At 43.0% G+C, this 7,027-nt stretch overlaps 1 protein-coding gene across 5 annotated transcripts in view; it reads left to right on the top strand.

Moving 5' to 3' along the window:
* Positions 1-496: 496 nt before the first annotated feature.
* Positions 497-7,027, top strand: part of ESCO1 (establishment of sister chromatid cohesion N-acetyltransferase 1) — a 63,087-nt gene continuing 56,556 nt past the window's right edge. The window contains exon 1 of one of the 5 annotated variants that reach the window (XM_045296091.1): positions 497-695. The gene's annotated coding sequence lies outside the window, so the exon portion shown is untranslated. Of the gene's footprint in view, positions 696-858; positions 910-7,027 lie in introns of those variants that run through there. The other 4 variants (XM_045296090.1, XM_004702900.3, XM_045296089.1 and 1 more) reach the window with 4 other exon arrangements.

The following is a 7,027-nucleotide window of genomic DNA, read 5'->3' as shown; positions in this document are numbered from 1 at the left end:
TGGATTCCCTGTGTTTCCAGTTCCTATCTGTACCAGTGTACATCCTCTGGCCCAGCCAGATTTGTAAGGTAGAATTGGGATCATAATAGTAGGGGAGGAGGAAACATTTAGGAACTAGAGGAAAGTCGTATGTTTCATCGTTGCTACATCGCACCAGAGGGACAGTTCCATCCTGTTCTATAGGGTTGCTACTCAAAGGCTGCGAGTTTGAGCTTTCTATCTTTTTTGAATCACCACAGCTGGGGGTGCGACTCCGCCCTCCGGAAGTGCTATAGGCGGCCGCCAGGGGGCGCCGCCGCTTCCCGGGCAGGCGCCCACCCGCGGAAGCGCGCACGCGAGGCCTCCCACTGCGCCTGCGCTGAGAATGGACGCTGGCTCGACTTTCCCCGACGTCCGGGAGCCGTCTGGGCCAGGCTGAAAATTTGCGTGACGCGCAGCGAGCGTGGCGGCCATCTTCGTTGGCAGCGCACGTCAGCTGAGCCTGTTCGTGTGAAGAGGAGCGTTGCGCAAGCGCACCCAAGACGGTCACAGGTAACTCCCATCTGACGGGCGAGGCGTCGCCGTCGTCGCCGGAAGTTCAGTGTTTCTGCGCCGCAGCAGAGGCGGCGGTGGCGGCAGAAGCAGCTGAGTGTCTCCTGGAACCCGGATGTGAGGCGCGCTGGCTCCACCGGAACGGTCTGACTGGAATTAGGAAGGTACGTGCGCGTCCCTGACGGGCCCCGCTGCCAGCTGTCGCGCCGCCTGCGTCTGTAGCTCCCCTTTGCCCAGCCCCTCGGGAGAGTCGACCGGCTCTCTTCTCGTCCCACCCTCTGGGTCGCGTTGTCTCGCACGCTTCTTCCTACTCCTCGGGCGCGGGCGCCGCGCGCCCCTGGCCAGGAGGTGGGAGGCTCCGAGACGCCGTCGCCTGAGGTAGGCAACTACCGCACGCCTCGGCCGTCCGTGCCGCGTCACCTGCTGCCCCTTGCTAGGCGGTCTGGGCTCACGAGGGACGATGACCGAGGACGGGGTGAGGGCCGGGCTTTCCGAGCCCCGAGGTGGCGTGCAGCCATTGGGACCCTTGGGTCAGCGTCGGCGTGGCCCCCGCAGGTAGTTCCAGCCTGGCCCCGCCTCTGGCATCTTTCCTTGCCCGCCTCCCCCGTCGTCCCGGAGCTGTCTCTAAGTCCCCTACCCCGTCCGCAACCCGCGGAACCGGCCTGCTGCACCCTGAGTCGGCTGCAGTGTGCGGGGCGGGGTGCGGGGACCCCGAGCTGCTCCGGAGGAGGGGTAGTAGACGGGGTCCAAGGTCGAAGGGCAATTTGGGCTGGCGAGGAGGGTTTGGGCCCCGGTGATGCTGCTTGGGACTAGATACGGGGAACCGTAGAGGGCCCGGGAATTGGACCTTGGCTGGTTAGCGCTATTCATAAGGTTATTTTATTATGAAGGTGCGTCGTGCTTTCGCAGACTGGCATGGCGAGTTAAAAAAATTAAATAATTGCATCTCCTTTACTCTGAGAATCGAGTATATGCTTTAGGGGTGGGGGCAGTAAAAATGCTGAGATTTGAGAAGTGCTGCGAACCATGTTATCTGCAGCCTTTAGCTGGTTGAAGTGGGATTCTTTTAGCAGGAAATCATTGCAGCACACGGAATCGAAATAGTATACAAAAATGAAAAGTCAATAAACTAGCCTGTGCAGACACCAGTAAAAGAATTTTAATAACTTGGTGGCATAGTAGGGTATGGTTTTCTTTTTCTTTGAGCATTAAATTTGTTTTCCTTTAAAGTGGCAAAAACTCGAATTTCTGATATAATATATCCACCTTTTCTTCTCATCAGCTAGCTAGTTTTTGCTTAATATAGGGCACGAGCACCAGTGGAACTATTTTTGAAAGTAGAAACATTTATGAATTTTCAAAACCTAGACATTAATGGGAGGAGGCCTGAAAAGTACTTAAGAGGTATTTTACTTGGAAGCTGCAAATTCTAACCTTAAAGTGTGCAAGGAAATGAGAGAAAAAATTTGCGATTTGTTCTTGAGACAAAATTTGCTCTAGTTTTGTGCTAGGCATTTAAATTGGTAAGTTATGCTACAGAAAAGAGCTGAGGATTAATTAACATTAGTAATCTCCATTGTTTGATGGCCCTCTTTAATTTGCTAAATCATTACAACACAGAGCTGATTGTACTTATTCTAATAATGAAGGTGACCAGATTGCACAATTTAAAATATGAGGTTAATGGTTTGCTTTTTAAGTTTTTAATTAAAAAATTCAACAGCTTTATTGATATAATTCTTGGACCATATGATTCAGTGGTTTAAGTGTACCGTATTAAGATTTGCTAAAGAGATAATCATTTTTTTAATCATTTTATTAGGGGCTCATACCAGTCTTATCACAATCCATACATACATCAATCATGTAAAGCACATTTGTACATTCATTGCCCTCATCATTCTCAAAACCATTTGCTCTCCACTTAAACCCCTGGCATCAGGTTCTCGTTTTTTTTCCCCTCCCTCCCTGTTTCCCCCTCCCTCATGAACCCTTGATAATTTATAAATTATTATTTTGTCATATCTTGCCCTGTCTGACTTCTCCCTTCACCCACTTTTCTGTTGTCTGTTCCCCAGGGAGGAGGTCACATGTAGATCCTTGTCATGGGTTCCCCCTTTCCAACGCACTCTCCCTCTACCCTCCCAGTATCGCCACTCACACCACTGGTCCTGAAGGGATTATCTGCCCCGGACTCCCTGTGTTTCCAGTTCCAATCTGTACCAGTGTACATCCTCTGGTCTAGCCAGACTTGCAAGGTAGAATTGGGATCATGATAGTGGGGGCTGGGGTGGGGTGGGAGGAAGCATTTAGGAACTAGAGGAAAGTTGTATTTTTCATCATTGCCACATTGCACCCTAACTGGCTCATCCCCTCCCTGGATAATCATTTTTTTAAAAGAAGACATTTTTTCATGGCTTTCGCTAGTAGATCTATGAGGGTGGTAGCTCCAGTAGAATTGTTGCCGTAGACAATTCACATAAAGGCTATAGTATATTCATCCTGACCCCAAGCTCAGATTTCCATATTTTTCTGTGTATACTTTTTCTTGGCACAGTGTACCTCTGCCTTTATTTCTAAATAAATTCTGTACTATGCTACTAGAAGGAGCCCTGCGAAGTGGGTTAAGTATTAGGCTGCTTAATCCCAAGGTCAGCTGTTAAACCTCCCACTTAGACAGAGGGAGAAAAATGAGTGCTTTGGTTAAGAATTACAGATTTGGAAACCCATAGGAGCACATCTCTGTCCCTATAATCTATGTGATTCAGAACTGACTTGATGACAGTGGGCTTATTTTTGGGTTGGTGGTAGACTATTGTCGTTACTTTTGGCAAATACAGCATTATTTTAACCTGACATTTTGTGGGGAGTAGGAGCCCTGGTGGCATAGTAGTTACATGTTGGGCTGTGATCCACATAGTCAGCACTTCAAAATGACCCAGTGGCTCCACAGCAGAAAGACTGGGTTTTCTACTCCTGCAAACAGCTTTAGCCCAGGAAACACACAGGGGGTTGCTATGAGTCAGCATTGACTCAATTTCAGTGAGATTTTTTTCTTTTTAAGTAGGGATTGTTTCTTATGCTTGGTTGTATTACAGAGCATCTGAATAAAGCAAAATGTCTGTTCTCAACTTTATTTAGACATCTACAACTGCATATTAAGATTTGCAGGGATTGAAAACTCAGAAAGGAAATAAAATAAGGTATTGAGTGTTTGATGTAGTGCTTCTCGAAATGTTTTGATCTTGGGATTTCTTAAAAATGATGTAGGATGCCAAATAACTTGATAAGTTATTGCAGAAATGAAATTTAAGGCATCTTGATATATTTATGGACTCAAAATGCAAATAATATGTTTTCAGGCTAATATAAACAACATTTTAATGGAAATGACAATTTTCTAAAATAAAACTAGTGAGAAAATTGTGGTGGTTTTTACATTTTTGCAAATGTCTCATCTAATAGAAGGCAACTAGATTATCTTCTGTTTGCTTCTGCATTAAATCTAGTACGGGGAGGGTAAGTTAAAATATTACTACAAAATAATCAACACTTTTATTAAACAAAAATTTTTAAATGTGAAACTTGTTTCTTGACATATTTTCCACCTAGGGCTATGCACTTTTTCTTTTTGGGGCTATGTACTTCTGAAGGTAGTGTTTCTATCTTTTTAATTCTTCCCCCAATTTTACCTTTTTACATCACATCAAAATGGCAGTTTTGGCATTTTCAAGGGAATCAAATCGTGTTCCTTCTAAATATTCTTTGAGTTTTGGCAGCAAAAAGAAGTCTGAAGGGCAAGATCAGGGCTGTAGGGTAGGTGGGATAAGATTTCCCAATGAAATTCACTTAGGACAACCTTGCTAATCTCAAGAATGACCCTCAGGTATATGGTGATGATGAAAAAAAATTTTCTTGGTGCAACTCACTTGGCTTTTTTTCACCAATGCAACTTTCAATTTTCTCAAAACTTCTTTGGAGTAAGTCCTAATGATTGTCTTCTGTCCTTTGAGAAAATCTGTTAAGCTTACCCTTTTGGAATCCCGCCAAAATAGTCTTTATAACCTGATGTTACCTCTATGTCTTGAATTTAACTGGCCCAGCAGATCCCTTCATAAACCACTATTTTTATTGGATTTTCTATTTGAATGATGCCTAACAAAACTAAAGGAGCCTTGAGGTATTCTGGGTTAATGCTGGGCTACAAACCACAAGGTCAGCAGTTCAAAACCATCAGTTTCTCTGAGGGATAAAGATGAGGTTTATCAAGCATATTTGTACATATGTTGCCATCATCATTTCCAAAACATTTTCTACTTGAGCCCTTGGTATAAATAAGGTCTTTTTTCACCTCCCCCTCCCATCTCCTACATTTGTGAATACTTGATCAATTGTGTATTGTTATTATTTTTTTGTATCTTACACTGTCTGTTGTCTCTGTTCACCCACATTTCTGTTGTTTTTTTCCCTTGTGTGGGGCTATATATTCCAACCTGGTGATAGGTTCCCCCTTTCTCTCCCTTTCTTTTCTCCCCAGGCATCCTCCTATCCTCATGATATCGCTACTCCCACTACTGTATTGTTCCTGAGGAGGGGTTTATCTGTGCTGAGTTACATGTGTAGAGATCTCTTCTCTGTACCAATGTGTGTTCTCTGGTCTAACCAGATTTGTAAGGTAGAACTGGGTCATGGTAGTGGGAGGAAGGAAGCACTCAGGAACTAGAGGAATGATGTGTGATTTATTGGTGCTATCCTACACCTTGGTTGAATCATTCCTTATAACGCTTCTGTGGGGGGATATCCATTTGTCTATAGATGGGCTTTGGGCCTACACTCCAACCCCCTTGATTTTGGGTTTAACAAAACTGAGCCAAAATGTTATTGAGAGAACTTGTCTAGAGATATGATCGCAGCCATCGTGTATAAACCTTTTTTGTTTGAAATAAACCCATGCGTGTATGAACTGGAACCTTTAGTATAATAATACCTTTTGACTTACCCCCATATATTATATAGATACTATGTCTATATACATATATACAAAGGGTCTTCAAAAAGTTTGCAATGATTATAAAAACAAAGAATATTAAGGCAGTTTTACATTTTGGCTAGCCCAAGGTGAGATATTGTGTAAATATAAAATAAGGAGCCTTGGTGGCACATTAAGCTAAGCTTTGGGCTGGTTTGCACAGCCAGTTACTAGCAGCCAGCCCATGGTTTCATATTGTTAGCTTTTGGTTGAACTTCCAAAGTTAAGCTTTTATTTTAAACTACTGTCATTGCATTAGATAAAGCTGAGAGGTCTGGCCATATCTGATATTAGATCGAACTCCTCTTTTAGGTTTTGGCACAAGTATTCCCGAGGTATTTCTTTTGTTTGTTTTTTTATTCCTGAGGCAGTTTTACAGTTTTAAAAATTCTAATACAGTAGTTACGGGTGCTCAACTCGTAAGTTACCTGGATTCTGGGTGCAGTTAATCCCACTATTTGTAAATGGACGAATAGTAGTATTTGTCAGCTGGGGTAAAAGATGGTTGGGAGCGTATCTTCCAGTGGAGTAGCTATGTAATACAGTTGTCTAACTCATATAGTAAACATTTGTGCAGTGAGTAATGTGCTGTTGCGAACACTAAAAAGAAGAAGGCACTTCTAACTCCTGATTATTATGAAGAGAAGCCCTGATAGCCCTGTGAGATGTTGGACTGCTAACCACCAGTTGCCCCAAGGGAGGAAGATGAGGCTGTCTACTACATAAAGATTTATATTCTCTGAAATTCTGCAAAGGGTCACCATGAGTCAGAATTGACTCAGTGGCAGTGAGTTTGGTTTCATTTTGGTATCATCATGAAGATGGCGCAGAACTAGGCTACAGTTCCTTAAAACATTAGTAAAGTTGCCATGAATCTTAAATGATTCCATGCAACTAAAAACAATTAACTCTTGTGGAGGAGTTTGATACGGTTTTCCTAAGCCAATAACATTTACACATTTTGTATGATTTTGATTTTTTCCCCCCTTTAGTATTGAGTTGTGTCTAGTGTGAAAATGCTTGTACATCTGGGTATTGGTGTTGCCAATTTGTGATGAGAAATCATAATGCTCAAGGCAGACATTTACTAATCTACTTTTCTCTCTATGCATTTGCCCGTTCTAGGTATTTCAGTTAAGTGGGATTCTAGATATTTCATACGAGGCGATTCTGGAAGTTTGTGGAAGAATTTTCTTTAAATTCCAATTTTCCCCCACACACTTTTTGAAGCCTTCTTAGTACAGTGTGCCTTTTTGTATTAAGTGGGATTAATTTATTTGTACGTGATTTTTTTATGTAAAGTCAGAAGAAGAATAACGGTTTGTCATTTTTAGTCTTACTTGTTTTAAATCTGCTTTTTTTATTTAGCCTGATTATATAGGTCATGAAGAACCCAAATTGATCAAGGACAGTCTTAGTTTTCAATTCAATGGAATATTATGTTCTCTGGTGAGATTCTCCCCCCCC

This window comes from Echinops telfairi, unplaced genomic scaffold (assembly GCF_000313985.2).
Source record: "Echinops telfairi isolate 266 unplaced genomic scaffold, ASM31398v2 ScPeMD7_7400;HRSCAF=8409, whole genome shotgun sequence".
Taxonomy (NCBI): Eukaryota; Metazoa; Chordata; class Mammalia; order Afrosoricida; family Tenrecidae; genus Echinops; species Echinops telfairi.
Note: the sequence above shows the minus strand (reverse complement) of the source record. Positions and strands in the feature narration are given on the sequence as shown.